The following is a 16,061-nucleotide window of genomic DNA, read 5'->3' as shown; positions in this document are numbered from 1 at the left end:
TTCAACATTATATATTAATAGAATGTTGTAACTATTATTTTTAAATATTAGGTAGTTTCCAGCTACGTAAATCGCATATAAACGTTGCAAAAAGATTTTAGACTGAATTAACACATTACACATTTATGGAGTAATTAACAACAAAACAATCTTTATTTTCATTGCAGAACATATATCAGAGCATACTAGTGACTCATACATTTAAAATAGTGTGATTTTTAAACAATTCGGTTGTAAACCCGCAGAACCGCCTACCCGCCAAAGACGTAACATAAGAAATGGTATATAATTCATTATTTTAAATTACATATATAATCATTAATAATTTTCGGCAGCTATCGAGGTTCTCCATAGTTAAATTCCTGTACTCTAACAAGATGCTACTTGCTGTTTAGCTGTTTAAATTCTTGGAAAATTGTAATGACCAGCGACATAAAATATAACAATGAAATAGTAGCTGGTAACTGTAGGTGAACGAAAAATTAAATTCCAAATTGATTAGATGTTTTTCTAAATATAAAGATCGACCTGAAGGAATTTTATGAATTATGGACTAATTAAACAAAAAAATAGGTAATTTTACTTGAAGAACAGATACCAGAGAATAGTTAGTGAGTACATTTATATTGTATAATGGGAGAAAGCCCCTGGTAGCCGCGAATTAAAATAACCACCTACATTAATTGATAACTAGGAAATAGTATCTGGAAACTTTATCTGAACGAAAACACAATACCAATTTGTTTAGATGTTTTTCTTAATATAAAGATCAACAGTAAGGAATCTTATTCATTATGGACAAATTAACAAAAAAAAACGATAATTTTCATTGAGGACCATATATTAGAGCATACTTAGTCACTTATATATTAAAAGTATTGTGTATTTTGAACCATTGGGGTTGTAAACAAACAGAACGGCCTACCCGAAAAGTCGTAACATAAAATGTTGCATATGTTTGCTAATTTATTATTTGATAAATGATTATTATTAATTTACGACAACTATAGAGGTTTCCCATTAGTTAAATTACTGTAGTCTGACTAAATGCTACTACAAAACATGTATAAATCCTGGGAAAGTCACAATGACCAGCGACATTACAGCATAGAGGGTTAAATAGTAACAGGCAACTGTCGGCGAACGAAAAATTCATTTCCAAATTTATTAGATGTTTTCCTAAATATAAAGATCGATAGGCTGGAATTTTCTGGATTATGGCCTAATTAAGGCAAAAATATATATATTTTTACTTGAAGAACAAATATCAGAGCATAGTCAGTGAGTTATAGAATAATAAGAGTGTGGTATTTCATTGTATAACAAGAGATAGTCCATGGAAGCGAAAATAGACGTAGTTTTACACAAAATAACGTCCAAAAACAGCCGTAGAGTCAAACGGCAAATGTTGACGTTCTTTTTAAGAGGACAGGTTGCTGTAGGGCAGGTGTAAAAAACAGGATCCTCTCAGTAGGGATGGTCCTCCCCCTCACCACCCTTCCTCGTACTTGATGACCTTGAGTGTACCGTAAGAGGGACCCACATCCCTTAGTTGTTTTTAAGTTGGTTATATTTTAAGCTTATATACTTAAAAGAAGGAGAAAAAGAAATAATCCTGATGATTTATAGATTATATTATCAAAGTACATAGGGTTAAACATAGTCGTATTGTAGGTCATCTCCCCCCATATAATATTTCCTAACAAGGGCCCTCCCCATGCCCACAGGTCCGTTGTGGGGTCTTCCTCCCCCTCCTCCCCCTGGGACGAAGATGATGACTCATCATCACCCAGAGAGTGAATGGGCTGTAGTGGCTCTCCTTCAGGTGAGTGACTGCTGACGTCATAGGGTTCACTCTCACTGGTGGGGCGTTGTCCTTCCTCTCCTTGTGGCTCAATGACGTCACCACCTTCACTCTCGGTGGACATTCCTTCGGCTGAGGCGTTGGGGTGGGGATCCGATGGTATGTCTGGGTGACCATATGCTGGGCTAGTGTATTTATTTAGGTAAAAGCGCTTATCATCAAATGCGCTTAAACCCCTCTTAGTAATGAATGTGGTTGCCATCTGCCCCCCTACGTTTCTGATTTGTGAATAATGGAAAGTATTTACTACACCATAACTGTGTAGGGTCTCTTTAAAGTGATTATGTGTTAAAGATCTTTGCACAGCTCGGGGAATACCCTAAGCGGTGATGGAATTTTTATTGTCAAGCAAAAGCACTCTATACATTTTGGGCTTGAGTGCCACGACTTCAAGGATCTGTTCATCTGATACCTCTGACTTTAAAAGCCTTAAAACACCCTTTTTAGAAGGATCATACAAGGGGTGAGTTTCAGGAAAATTACTCGTATCCATCCACAAACTAAGGGGTTCTTTCCCCATCTCATTAAAGACATCTTCAGCTAGTAAACTAAAAATAAAACTGTCTGTATCACTTTACAGCAGTTGTATCTTATCTGTATAGTGGTTCTTAAGTACCCTGTACCAAAAATGGTGCAAACTGTATTTTGCTAGCTCAAGAATCTGGAACCCAATGTAATTAGGATGAGTAATTTTAATGAATGGTCTGGAACTGACAGACAATAATTTATTGTCACCTAAATGTACCATACGTTTAAAGCGAGGATTCTTCACCTCTCGTAAAAAGACCCTAGCTGAAGTCACTAGTTTGGTGTCAATGGCATAACGGGTTGGGTTCAGTAGTGTTTTACCAAAAACACTATTCGTTAGTAATTTGAAGAGTGTTTTCCTATCGTTACTGGTGGAGGCATTTCTATTGTTAACGTTTGTGTTAACAAATTCTGCCATAAAATCTGACTGACGGAACTCGTAAGTTGCATGTATAGTTTCTACTTCAAGTCCTATCTCAATAAATAGTTGTAAAAGGTGAAGAGATATGAAATAATGTTTTTTGGGGAGATGATCTCCAACCAGTTTAATATTTTGTTAGGGAGATTTGTAATGTTATTTGTTTCCAGAAGTCCCCTACTAAATGGTGAGATATCCATCATACTTATCCCCCTATGGTGTAAACAAAGAGGTAGATCATCTGTTAGTCTAGCTATTTCAGGTCTTATGTGTTTGGTGTCAATTAAGAGCCAGTACCCTTTGTTAGAAGAGAATGGTTGTTCTGTCATTATCTTCCCTCCACTAATGAAGGAGTTCATCTCATCAGATGATAGTCTCCTTAGTCCCCCATAGGGCAATTTCTTAGTCATACAACTCCCATAAAGTGAGTTGAAGTCTAAATACAGTAAGAATGAAGATCTATCCTCCTGGGGTTAAAAGATGGGTTGACATAGCGGTTGTTAGCTCTAGCATAACTCCTAACTGCAGTTGTAAAACCCCCTCGTATGTTTTGTGATATGAGATTGTGCAACGTCACATCTGCACTTAACTCCAACGATATTTTGCTACTTTTCAAGAAGCAGTCGTAGGAGTACCCCGGAAGGCTACAGTAATGGGTCATTTCTAATGAATAGATATCATTTAGAATTACCCTGTCGTGGGTAAAAATGTCAGCCAGTAATCCAACATCACACCTCAAATAAATGAGGAGGTAGTCTTTCAATGTTCTACACCCTGTTGCCTCCCATACTAATTTAGAATGTCTATATTCTTCCAAAGTTATACCTGATTTGTTTAGGGAGCTGTAGAACATTTCAATAGGAGGGAGTGTTGTGTCATTAAAGCAGCTGATTTTTGTGGTATATTCATAAGGGAAAAACTGCTTACCCTTTAAGAGTAGGTGGTGACTCTTTTTGTGTAAGCCATTTATCATTGAATGAGTGAATGTTAAGGGGCTGCCTGAATCAATGTGGGTTTTTGCTAGGGACGAAAGACTGCCCGTAATAAAAGCCAGTGAATCAAGAAATTTAAGGTTGCCTATTTCTACCTTAAGATATTTAGTCCCCTGTCTCATGAGGATATTGCTCTTAATATTTGAACCCATGTCAAACTCCCTCAAAATTAAGCCCATGTCATAAGACATATTGTTGGCAATTAGGACTAAACTCTCTGGAGCATTCTTGTGGCAGAGGTTGCAGTAATTACATAGAGCTCCAATATAATTGAGCTTTTCCCTAAGGTGATCATGATGTTGAACCTTGAAATTGGAGGGTGTAAATACCTCCTCACAAAACTGACAGTGAGTCTGTTTCCTAAAATGGACCATATCCTCAAGAGACATGTCTATTTCATAATGGGGGAGAGTGGATCTGATAATTTCCCATTTGGTAGCAACTAGCTGCATGAAATGTGTGACACTGTCCCCCCCCCCCAAAATAAGTAAATTTATCAATGACAGTATGGTTCCTATTAACAATTATATAGCTGTATGCTATAGGCCTATGTATGGCTATAACAGAACCCAGACAATCCTCAGTGCTTAGGACACACTCAAAATCAAAATAGCCCACATGGGAAGGGGGGTAACCTTTCCCCGTATTTTTAAAATGGAGTGTGTCCCCAGCCTGAGGGTAAATAATTTTTTGAGTGATGTCGCAGGAAGATGTGTGATTTGATAGCTCTGACGAATTTTGATATTCTGAAAGACAGTTTCTACAGAAGACTGTCTTGCGTCTGAGGCTGCGAGTAAAGTTCCATAGGAACTTGTCGAACTCCTTAATTAGGGCCACATGAGATTCTCCCAATAACAATAAAGGAACTATGACCGAGTACTGTCTGCTACCACGATGACAAAGAGAGACGTGATAGACACCGTCTGTATGTTTGTGTATTGAATACAAAAAAATGGATAGTTTATTTCTATTCTCCAATTTAGAGATATCCTCCCAAGACAGAGGGAAGGATAAATTGTCGTATTTGACCATTTTCCTAATCCTAGAGTGAGACTCTACAAGTCTCCCTATACGTCTCCACTTCCACCCTTGTTGTGATGCCAGAAAAGCAGCAATGCATTGAATAATGCATGTTCTATTGTTACCAGCAGGGTTTGGGTTGAAGACCTCATACCGTCCCCTTAGAAAGGGGGGATAAGGGACATAATCCCCCAAAACTGACCTTACACTTAAATTACAGATGACGATTTTGAGGAAATCGACATTATATAGTATGAAACCACTCCCCTCTGTTTCTGAAAGGAGATCCTCCAGTCGTGTAATCATATAATCCACCCAGCTATCAATAAGATTACCCACCTCCTCAAGAGTTACCAGTCTAGCAGGTGTTGTTATGAAGTGTTCCCTAAAGTCATCATCTTCTGTGAGTCGTTGTTTTAAGTGTTACATTCACTTCGAGAATGATTTTTAGTTATGAAGTAAAATTGCCATGTCCCCCAAGAGAATTCATGTAATTCTCTATTTCAGATATGTAATAGTCCCTAAAGTTGCTTAGGAGTCCTATAGGGTCTGTGGCGAAGGCTGAGGGGATGGAATATTCCATCCTAGTAAAGAGATCCCCCAGGGCCCCCACCCTATTAATTAAGTGGGGAGTGTCTATAGCATCCTCCTCTTCTGGGGAATTTTCATCGCTATTTAGGTTATTAACTCGATTGTTGTCATGAGGTCTAAGACCACTAGGGCCTGGCTGAGAGATGTCACCACTATCACCACCACCATCGTCGTCATCATCATCATCATCATCATCACTCATCACTTCTTCTCCCCCCTCCCCTCCATTTGCAACGGACTGTCTAACCCCACCACCACCTAAGGGGTTATTGTCACGCTGGGCTTTGTCATGTGCTTCTCCTACCTGCCTCTGAATCACCCCTGGAAAAAAATAATAATAATAATAATAATAATAATAATAATAATAATAATAATAATAATAATAATAATAATAATAATAATAATAATAATAATAATAAAAGGCAACACCCACACGCCAAACCCCATGACATAAGTTCTCAAAAAAAAAAAAAGCTTCTTAAGAGAAATAAAGTTGGAGGGTTTATTCACTCACCTCGGGGACATGTTTGTAGGTGTTCAGAGGTCAAGTCCTCACACAGAGAGGTCCCACAATTATCACAAGCGAATGTGTGGTGAGGTCTCAAGGTGGTATTTCCACACATGAAGCACATGAACCCATCCTCTCTAGTAGGGAGGGTGGGCGAGCGATGTTTAACTATCGTAGGAAATAGTGTATAATTTATATACACTCACTCTCCCACACTCATGGAGATGGGGAAAACCACCTTAATATTTCTCATTTTGAATTAAATATCCATAAATAAATAAATAAATAAATAAATAAATAAATAAATAAATAAAATAAGGTCATACCTCCAGCACAGGTTCTCCTGTGTTCGCCACTAGACTGCACACATGCAGTTTCTCCACAGAAGAGGCATGTGTAACACCTATGAACGAAGAGATGTGATGAGGCCCATCCAGAAATTCTACAAATATCACCAACCTGGGCCATCACGATCACGCTTACCTTTAATAAATAAATAAATAAATAAATAAATAAATATATATATATATATATATATATATATATATATATATATATATATATATATATATATATATATATATATATATATAAATATATATATAAATATATATATATATATATATATATATATACATATATATATATATATACATATATATATATATATATATATATATATATATATATATATATATATATATATATATATATATATATATATATATTCCCCCCCAGCACTCAAATCAGTCCACTTCTCATTCCTGCTCCTACTTATCTATACATATATATGTATATATATATATATATATATATATATATATATATATATATATATATATATATATATATATATATATATATATACATATACATATATATATATATATATATATATATATATATATATATATATATATATATATATATATATATATACATATACATATATATATATATATATATATATATATATATATATATATATATATATATATATATATATATATGTCGTACCTAGTAGCCAGAACGCACTTCTCAGCCTACTATGCAAGGCCTGATTTGCCTAATAAGCCAAGTTTTCCTGAATTAATATATTTTCTCTAATTTTTTTCTTATGAAATGATAAAGCTACCCATTTCATTATGTATGAGGTCAATTTTTTTTATTGGAGTTAAAATTAACGTAGATATATGACCGAACCTAACCAACCCTACCTAACCTAACCTAACCTATCTTTATAGGTTAGGTTAGGTTAGGTAGCCGAAAAAGATAGGTTAGGTTAGGTTAGGTAGGTTAGGTAGTCGAAAAACAATTAATTCATGAAAACTTGGCTTATTAGGCAAATCGGGCCTTGCATAGTAGGCTGAGAAGTGCGTTCTGGCTACTAGGTACGACATATATATATATATATATATATATATATATATATATATATATATATGTCGTACCTAATAGCCAGAACACACTTCTCAGCCTACTATGCAAGGCCCGATTTGCCTAATAAGCCAAGTTTTCCTGAATTAATATATTTTCTCTAATTTTTTTCTTATGAAATGATAAAGCTACCCATTTCATTATGTATGATGTTAATTTTATTTTATTGGAGTTAAAATTAACGTAGATATATGACCGAACCTAACCAACCCTACCTAACCTAACCTAACCTATCTTTATAGGTTAGGTTAGGTTAGGTAGCCGAAAAAGGTAGGTTAGGTTAGGTTAGGTAGGTTAGGTTGTCGAAAAACAATTAATTCATGAAAACTTGGCTTATTAGGCAAATCGGGCCTTGAATAGTAGGCTGAGAAGTGTGTTCTGGCTACTAGGTACGACATATATATATATATATATATATATATATATATATATATATATATATATATATATATATATATATATATATATATATATATACATATATATATAGATAAGTAGGAGCAGGAATGAGAAGTGGACTGATTTGAGTGCTGGGGGGGAAAATATATATATATATATATATATATATATATTGTTGGGGGGGTTTCACCTCTCTATTATTCTCTACCCTTACTCTGGGGTGAGCAATAGTTATGCTCAAGGTAACTCACCGTAGCCCTGCGGGTCTTCCCTCGATCCTCACGGCGCCACTGCACGCCAGGAGAGTCTCCCAGTCAATCTTAACGGCCTCTTATTAAGAAAGAGTGAGAACACGACTCGTTCACCTCGACTGTCGTGTGCCCTCCCCAACAATAGGGCTCTACGGTTAAACACAAGATCGCCAACTGGTGTTTAAGGTGGCCAGTAACACCCTCAGTGGACTGGTGTATTCAGTGGTAGCCTTGGCAAGGTCACACTCAAAGATCAGGAATCAGGCAGGTACTTATTGTTATCACTCTATGCTTACAGGTATAGTATAGCCACAAGATCAATGGAGGGGATGATAAAAACACAAAGAGAGTTTTGTATTTTACTTAAAATGTATGAAAGATGTCACAAGGCCACACAATAATCATAAATCAACTGATCCTGACTCGGCCGGTAATTCCCACGGATATTATGCGACCGCTAGAGGGCAACACTCTCCCCTCCTCATCAAGTGTCAAGAACAGCTGATCGCAATGGACTCTCCGCGCGAAATTTGCTTGTTTGCTAGATTCACGTGCTCGGTTTCTTTAAATTCTCCAATATTACTAGAAACTCGCACACTCGATATTGGCACAAATAAACCGAATTACTTAGTTACACTGTACTCAGGCTCAAACAGTCTTTTCTACAATCAATTCTACAATGATTCACTGTAATGGCTTTACATGGTTCTTCACTCAACCATATATTATGAAATATTAACACTGGAGTTTTCAGTACTTTCTCTCGTGGGCGATAACGCAATGATTCACTGTACTCACAAATGATTATTCACTGAATGAACATAGACATATATATGGTATATAAATCAATCATCAATACATGGAAAATAAATAGTTTCTGGGCACATAGCCTAACCTCCAAATACTGGCATAATCTTATATATAATTTACCACTATATGTTCATATCAAAATCTATAGAAAGATATACACAACACAGTAAATTTATCACTGGTTCCTGGTGCCTGTACACACCAACAATCAACATGAATATTACAAGTACTCTTGATAGTACTGTCTAGCACACTGGTGCTTTACCGTGACATAGGTGAGACTTGCTCACGACATATAAAATCTTCGGGCTAGATAATATAGCCAAATAATATAGCTAACTAAAGGGGAATGGGGAGGGAACTAGAACCACCTACTTCACCCTATCCTCCGATGAGAGTCGAGATGTAGCTCCTGGTCCTCGTGTCGGGAACGCCCCCACACTACACGTCGTTGTGTCCTACCAGAGCCTCTCGTCGTCCCACCGTTTAGCGCGTCGTCTCCGTGCCTCCTCACTGCAGGTCCGTCCTCCTCCTTGACTTCTTGAAGGTTGGAGTCGGTCTCCTGGCCGTCGTCTTCTCCCAGCAACGGCTGTCGCCTACGTCTCAGCTACAGTCGTCCGGTTTCCCCAAATAGTCCTCTCTTCCTCAGCTACCCAGTGGCTCTGTCAGCCACTACGCTGTCACGAACTGGTGAATTGCCACCGACGTCAACATACGTCACTGCACGGCTTCACTGCTACTGGCACAGTACCTGACTGGAGCACTTGTTGCTCAAATAACCGTCAATTCCCTCTTCTGGTTCAACACATGAACTAGGGAAGACTTCTCAGAGTACTGGCGGACTTCAGGTGACGCGTAAATCCACGGTAGTGGGAAACAGCTGTCCGACAGACAGGACCACTCGTCGCACGTCCGACCTCTATGACGTGTCGTGTCTGACTGCTGGCGCCAGCCCGGCGCGCTGGCCGGACCCCCTTCCTTCGTGACGTCACTTTCGCCACGGGAGGTTTTCATTGGCTCCCGGTGCCACATTGCTGTCGGTGACCAATCCGGTGCCACTGACGTCACACGGTTTTGGCGGGAGATCAGGGAAGCCAGCGCCATTTTGGCTCCCTAAAGGGCCTAAACCACAGGCCAAAATATCACTATTTCACAAATTTCTCGGCTCTCCGAGAACACTTCACTCTCTCCCATATATCAAATTGTAGCCTGCAACGTAGAGAACGCTTGAGAAAAGTAGACATGACTCTTACTGCAGGCGTGGGAGAATTATAAGGGGAGGGAACTCCGTCACATACCCCTCCCCTTAAAATAAGAGTCATGTCTCGTTAGTGTATGCGGGATAGGGCGTCCGCTACTACGTCGTCCTTCCCCTTGATGTGCTTGACCTTGATCCTTGTCAGACTCTCAGTGCGGGTGAGACTGGTGCCGTTCGCCCTGGACCACTTACTTTCCTCCTCCGGGAGTTCTCGGTCCCTCGGTACACTCAGACCCGTCTTACGCTGGGTTTCTTGGGACATCGTTCCTTCCTGCTTGTCGGCTCTTCCTTCCACAATGAAGAAAGGTTTCAGGCGGTCCATGCGACACACCTGTTTCTTCCGGGGTCCATCCGGCTTCCCAATCTCGTACGACACTGGACCCAATCGTCGCAGCACTCGGTACGGTCTCTTGAACCGCGTCTTGGTCGCTCTTCCTTTACCTGGCAGCACAACCATTACTTTGGATCCGGCCTGAAAATTCCGCTGCGCAGCTCTCCTGTCGTACCACTCCGACATCTTGCGTTGCGCCTTCTTCAGGAGTTTCCTAGCCAATTCCTTCGCTCGAGTGAGACGTTCTTTGAACTTCTGGACATATTTATTCACCGTCCTCACGGTCGCTCCTGGAGTCCATCGTTCCTTCATCATGAATAGCATGGCATATATAATATAGATAAATGGAAAGTAAGCCTTCTCAGGACCCACACGTCCTCCTTCGGCCTTACTAACCAATTCGGGGAACTCCTCCTGCTGTAACTCTCCGAGACGAGTGCGGTTTACCCCTGGAGAACTGGTGAGTGTCACCTGCAACTCACCATTCGGGCTACTTTCGCCCTCCACTCGTTCTCTGGGTCCTACGCAGAGGTGATCTGTTCCCAGGCTGTCAATCGTCTCCTCAGCCCCATCAGATCCACAACCTCCTGGTTCTTCGCGTTGCTTCGGTGTCACAGTACGAACGGGGATCGCCACCGGTGCGATTCCCTTCTCGTCCCCACAGACGTTCAACTCTTCGCCTGTCTCCTCGTGTTGTTCTGGGTACTCTTCGCCTTTCACGAGATGCGGGAGGACATATCCTCCACACGCGTCATTCCCCAAGATGACCTGCGCCTCCATCTTGGGCATTGATGTACAGACTCCCACCTCTAGGGTCTGGCAGCCATATTCGGAATTTAAAGTTACCTGGTGTAGGGGCATCCTCACTGGGCCTCCCACAGTGGCCACACTTGCCACCCCCACACTGGTACTTTCGTAACCCTCGGGGAACAGGGTTTCACTTACCAGGGTAAAGTCAGCCCCGGTGTCTCTTAGCATCTTCACGGGGATGGGGTCTGCGACCCCCATCCTTACGGTTCCTTGACACATGAATGGGTGAACTTTCTTCTCCCCATTCAGCACGGGTTCATCCCGCACTCCCTCGGCTCTCTGGTCCTCGAACATCACTAAGGCAACGTGTCCCCGCTGCTTAGGGCGTCTGCACTCCCGCGCGACGTGTCCGGGTATTCCGCAGTTGTAGCAGCGGCCCCTCGGCGGAGACCATCCGCCACCGCTCGTCTTAGCACTGCCTCCAGAGACCGTCACACCCTGTGTCTTTCCCGCCTCACTTGTCGTTTCTTTCCCTGTAGTAATAGTTCCCGAGCTCCCAGCTTGGTTCTCCCCTATCGGCTCTACAACACCTTTTGTTCCTCGGGTGTTCCAACTTGAGAAATGGGATTTGGGAGAACTCGCTCCTGTCCTCCATCCATCCGTCCTTCTATAACTCCGATCGTTTCCGACGTATGCGTGTGGTCGGTTCTGTCCCTCTCGGCGTGGGCGTAGGGCTTCCTCTAGCATGTCGGCCCGGTCGGCTGCGGCCCTCAGGTCCTTTATGTCCGCCTCCTTTACCCTCATCCTGATCTCAGGAGAGAGCACGGACATAAACTTTTCCATGGCCATTAGTTCCTTGACCTCTTCGACCGACCTTGCTTCTTCAGAGTCCAGCCACTTAAGGAGTTTTCTTTCAATGTCCCTCGCCGTCTCCGCATACGATTTTCCTGGCAACCGGGTACATTCTCTAAACCTCTTTCTGTAACACTCTGGCGTGAGCTTAAAGGAACGGAGCACAGCTCGTTTTACCGCATTGTAGTTAGTGCATTCTTGGAAGTCGAGCATAGTGAAGGCTTGGCGAGCTTCCCCTGTGAGCCTTCCTTGGACCAACTCCGCCCACTCCGCCCTTGGCCACCTCTTCATAGCAGCAACTCTCTCAAAGTGATCGAAGAAACTTTCGGCTTCACTAGGCACAAAGACCGGCAGGTCTCGTTCCCTCACTCGTCGGTCTTCCTGTGGAGGGGCAGGGGCACCTAGTCCCAGTTCAGCTCGCTTCAGCTCCACCTCCTGGTTAGCTTCTATTTCCATTTGTCTCAGCCTAACTTCTTGCTCTCGTTCTTCCCTGCGTAGCTGTGCTTCTCGTTCTTGCTCTTCCCGGCGCAGCTGTGCTTCTCGCTCTTGCTCTTCCCGGCGCAGCTGTGCTTCTCGTTCCTCTTTGCGCTGCTGTGCCTCTTCTCTCCTCAGCTGCGCTTCTGCTTCTTCTCTCCTCAGCTGCGCTTCTGCTTCTCGCTCTTCTTTGCGCTGCTGTGCTTCTTCTCTCCTCAGCTGCGCTTCTGCTTCTCGCTCTTCTTTGCGCTGCTGTGCTTCCTCTCTCCTCAGCTGCGCTTCTAGCTGCAGCTTCATTATTTCCAGCTTTATGCTGTGCCTGCTGCCGCTGGATCCCCTGCTGCTTCCACCAATACTCAGGTGTTCACCCTCACTGGCAGGTGTTTGGGGCCGTTCCTCCCCCAAAGCTTCGTCTCGAGCCTTGAGCTGAGCCATTATCTCTAGTCTTCTTTCACCAACTCGGGCAGATTTCAGCTTTATTCCAAAATGATCCGCTATAGCCTGTAACTGTGCCTTGGTGCACTCTTCCAGCACCTGTTCGTCTCTAGAGTCAATAAACCTCGCTACTTTATCATCCTCCATCTTGTGCTACGAGTGTTAACCTGCACCTGATCTCTAACACCACTGCCAAGTACCACTGCAACCTTTACTCCGATCTATATCCTGGCAAGGTCGCCAATGTTGGGGGGGTTTTCACCTCTCTATTATTCTCTACCCTTACTCTGGGGTGAGCAATAGTTACGCTCAAGGTAACTCACCGTAGCCCTGCGGGTCTTCCCTCGATCCTCACGGCGCCACTGCACGCCAGGAGAGTCTCCCAGTCAATCTTAACGGCCTCTTATTAAGAAAGAGTGAGAACACGACTCGTTCACCTCGACTGTCGTGTGCCCTCCCCAACAATAGGGCTCTACGGTTAAACACAAGATCGCCAACTGGTGTTTAAGGTGGCCAGTAACACCCTCAGTGGACTGGTGTATTCAGTGGTAGCCTTGGCAAGGTCACACTCAAAGATCAGGAATCAGGCAGGTACTTATTGTTATCACTCTATGCTTACAGGTATAGTATAGCCACAAGATCAATGGAGGGGATGATAAAAACACAAAGAGAGTTTTGTATTTTACTTAAAATGTATGAAAGATGTCACAAGGCCACACAATAATCATAAATCAACTGATCCTGACTCGGCCGGTAATTCCCACGGATATTATGCGACCGCTAGAGGGCAACACTCTCCCCTCCTCATCAAGTGTCAAGAACAGCTGATCGCAATGGACTCTCCGCGCGAAATTTGCTTGTTTGCTAGATTCACGCGCTCGGTTTCTTTAAATTCTCCAATATTACTAGAAACTCGCACACTCGATATTGGCACAAATAAACCGAATTACTTAGTTACACTGTACTCAGGCTCAAACAGTCTTTTCTACAATCAATTCTACAATGATTCACTGTAATGGCTTTACATGGTTCTTCACTCAACCATATATTATGAAATATTAACACTGGAGTTTTCAGTACTTTCTCTCGTGGGCGATAACGCAATGATTCACTGTACTCACAAATGATTATTCACTGAATGAACATAGACATATATATGGTATATAAATCAATCATCAATACATGGAAAATAAATAGTTTCTGGGCACATAGCCTAACCTCCAAATACTGGCATAATCTTATATATAATTTACCACTATATGTTCATATCAAAATCTATAGAAAGATATACACAACACAGTAAATTTATCACTGGTTCCTGGTGCCTGTACACACCAACAATCAACATGAATATTACAAGTACTCTTGATAGTACTGTCTAGCACACTGGTGCTTTACCGTGACATAGGTGAGACTTGCTCACGACATATAAAATCTTCGGGCTAGATAATATAGCCAAATAATATAGCTAACTAAAGGGGAATGGGGAGGGAACTAGAACCACCTACTTCACCCTATCCTCCGATGAGAGTCGAGATGTAGCTCCTGGTCCTCGTGTCGGGAACGCCCCCACACTACACGTCGTTGTGTCCTACCAGAGCCTCTCGTCGTCCCACCGTTTAGCGCGTCGTCTCCGTGCCTCCTCACTGCAGGTCCGTCCTCCTCCTTGACTTCTTGAAGGTTGGAGTCGGTCTCCTGGCCGTCGTCTTCTCCCAGCAACGGCTGTCGCCTACGTCTCAGCTACAGTCGTCCGGTTTCCCCAAATAGTCCTCTCTTCCTCAGCTACCCAGTGGCTCTGTCAGCCACTACGCTGTCACGAACTGGTGAATTGCCACCGACGTCAACATACGTCACTGCACGGCTTCACTGCTACTGGCACAGTACCTGACTGGAGCACTTGTTGCTCAAATAACCGTCAATTCCCTCTTCTGGTTCAACACATGAACTAGGGAAGACTTCTCAGAGTACTGGCGGACTTCAGGTGACGCGTAAATCCACGGTAGTGGGAAACAGCTGTCCGACAGACAGGACCACTCGTCGCACGTCCGACCTCTATGACGTGTCGTGTCTGACTGCTGGCGCCAGCCCGGCGCGCTGGCCGGACCCCCTTCCTTCGTGACGTCACTTTCGCCACGGGAGGTTTTCATTGGCTCCCGGTGCCACATTGCTGTCGGTGACCAATCCGGTGCCACTGACGTCACACGGTTTTGGCGGGAGATCAGGGAAGCCAGCGCCATTTTGGCTCCCTAAAGGGCCTAAACCACAGGCCAAAATATCACTATTTCACAAATTTCTCGGCTCTCCGAGAACACTTCACTCTCTCCCATATATCAAATTGTAGCCTGCAACGTAGAGAACGCTTGAGAAAAGTAGACATGACTCTTACTGCAGGCGTGGGAGAATTATAAGGGGGGGGAACTGTTATACTCAAATTCTGTCAGTTGCAATGTAACCAATCACAGGCAAGTAGGCCTCACTCAATAAATATATACAGAAGCGACTACTGTGTCTACATTCAACCCGAACAAGGCAAACGAATAGAACTCCGTCACAATATATATATATATATATATATATATATATATATATATATATATATATATATATATATATATATATATATATATATATATATATATATATATGTCGTACCTAAGAGCCAGAACTCACTTCTTGGCCTATTATGCAGGGCTCTCGTCTTACTTAACTAAGTTAGCAAGGACTCTGTTGTTTCTGGCTAAGTGTAAACATTTTGGCCTATTATGCAAAAAATCATACTGTTTTTTTGGCCAAGAATGCAAACTGGCGATTGTTTATTTGTTTATCACATGGTCACTGTAAAGTAAGATGTTGTCCATTGAATGTAGGAAGATATTTAGATAAAAATGTCAAATGGGGACGATGTACAGATTAATAATGGCCTTAGGAATTGTTTGTACTATAAATCAGTAGCACGTGGAGCGATATGGTGCTTGAACACTTAGCCGGCATACACTATTATTTAAAACAATTTTGTGTTTATAGAGAGAAAGAGAGAGATAGATTAATAGTTCTCAACTCCTTAAAAAATACATAACTGAAACATGCTCATGTCTGAACATTTTGTCCTGCCTCAAAATCACATTGAACAAATAATGTCTTAT

This window comes from Procambarus clarkii, chromosome 46 (genome assembly GCF_040958095.1).
Source record: "Procambarus clarkii isolate CNS0578487 chromosome 46, FALCON_Pclarkii_2.0, whole genome shotgun sequence".
Taxonomy (NCBI): Eukaryota; Metazoa; Arthropoda; class Malacostraca; order Decapoda; family Cambaridae; genus Procambarus; species Procambarus clarkii.
Note: the sequence above shows the minus strand (reverse complement) of the source record.